Genomic DNA, 2,046 nt, shown 5'->3' with positions numbered 1-2,046 from the left:
CCCCCCTTTGGTGCTTTTCATAAAGGCAATATTTAATAGAAAGCACCGCTATCTTCTATTTCTTCATAGGGTGGCGCACATTCCTCTTTGGGCAGTGATTGATATTTGGTGAAGGCCATTATTTGAGTAGTGGTTTGCCTGGTTACGGCTGCTTCTATAGTCAACTGAACGCTTCTGATTAGGAGAGGCAAGAGACAAGGGAGTATCAGGCACCCGCCCAGGATGGCTGAGAAGCCCCCTATAAAAGTCTTAAATCCACCAAAAGAGAAAACCATCCTCTGAAGAGGGAGTCTGGAGACCACCCCTTCCAGGTGTGAACTGGAGACCACCCTTTCCAGGTGTGAACTGGAACACGGGCTAGTTTTCACATTCTGGCAGTAATTTCCATGACTGCTTTTCCATTACCATCAACTTCTAGGCAGCAATTTGTTAGGCTGAATTTTCCACATACTCCCCTTCCTGGGCCAGTACATAATCTAATACTAGTCTATTCTGGTAGATAGCATTCCTCATTTGTGTGGCTTGCTGGGCTAGCAAGTCTAAAGCTTTTGCTGTTTCATTAGTTATGATTTCAAGAACAGCTTGTAACCTTATGATTCTGTTGAGCATATAGATAGGGGTACAGTATCCTCATGACCCATCCTGTGCCCAAGTGGCGGGTCCATAATACTTGATAATCCTTTCAGGGGGCCACTCATTTTCTTTCCAATCCCCTATATCTGTGTCCTTTTTTATGTTTGTATCGAAGCTTCTTTCGACTTTTCTTTTAACTTCATCATAAACAGAGCATCCTAGAGCCTGTCCTTGTTTTAGGGGCATTAGGATAAAGGATGGTCTGCTGTTCCTAGTACACAGGCTCCTGTCCATTTGGCAGGCAGTTGTCTATCTGCTCACGTTCCGCAGATCCAGTAAAGGCTTGAGGGTGCCTGCCAGGTGTTTAGAGCTTCTAGCTGATACCAGGAGTGGTTTAAAGTAGGAAATCAGGAGAAAGAGTTTAAATCAGGTAATGAGGTGCTATTTTCTGACATCCGTAAGCTCTTCCCTTTAGTTTCATCATAATACTGTTGCCCTAGACAAGTAAGTCCTCCTACTGGATCTGTGAACGCCTTCCCCCAGTGAGCAATGCAGAATCTTCCTATTATGGAGGGTTTTAACAGCCAGACACTTGGACCAGAAACAGTTGAGTCAGTGGCGGAGTCAGGCAAAGTGAAACTATCTTGAGGCATTAATCCCTTGCCTCCCGTGGCCATTGATCTCCCATGTTAGTTCTTCCACATACATAACATGAGGACATTCCTAGGCTGTCAGCTATATTCTCAGCTACTTGGACAAACAGATTCTTTGTTGGAGAGAGGAGTTCCTTTTGGACCTGGAATTGTGGAATGGAATGGGTTTTTACCTTCCTTATAATATATAAGCTATCCTTTGTTTCCTGGCCGCATTTTATAGCATTATGGGATAACCTGTAGTCCATACAGAGTGCTCTGGTTCCAGGATAGTGAGATTTATAAGAATACAACTATCTGTTTTGCAATCAGGTTTTGCTAACAGTTTAATATATACTATGGGCTGTTTTGTGGTAGTCAGGGAACTGGTGGAGCTCAATACACAATCCAGCAAGTTAATTCTGGCACCCTGCTGGTGCATTTAGGAAACATGCAGTTCCTTTTTCCACAACTGCTACTCCTTGAGCTCCCTATGGTAGTTGAGACTATGGGATAGGCAGATCCCGTGAATGCCACTTGACAAGAATTATAGTACAGAGCTGAGTCTCTCTCTGAGTAGGCGAGACTCTAACTTGATTTAGAAGCCTCCCTTCTTTCATCCCACTATGGATCTCAAACCAAATCCCAGGCTGGAATTTTGGATCATAATAGGACTGAGTTTTTCCCCAATGAAATGCAAAGATAGGCCGGCTCACAGGGACCAGCAGTAGACAGAAGAATGCATCTTTGAGATCCAGGCAAGTAAACTACGCAGCGCTTGTGGAAACGTGACCCACCAACCATCCAGTACCTAACCATCCAGTGGGTCAGGTATCACTGG

The sequence above is a fragment of the Macaca nemestrina genome, chromosome 19, assembly GCF_043159975.1.
Source record: "Macaca nemestrina isolate mMacNem1 chromosome 19, mMacNem.hap1, whole genome shotgun sequence".
In the NCBI taxonomy this organism is placed as follows: domain Eukaryota; kingdom Metazoa; phylum Chordata; class Mammalia; order Primates; family Cercopithecidae; genus Macaca; species Macaca nemestrina.
This window is presented reverse-complemented; position numbering follows the sequence as displayed.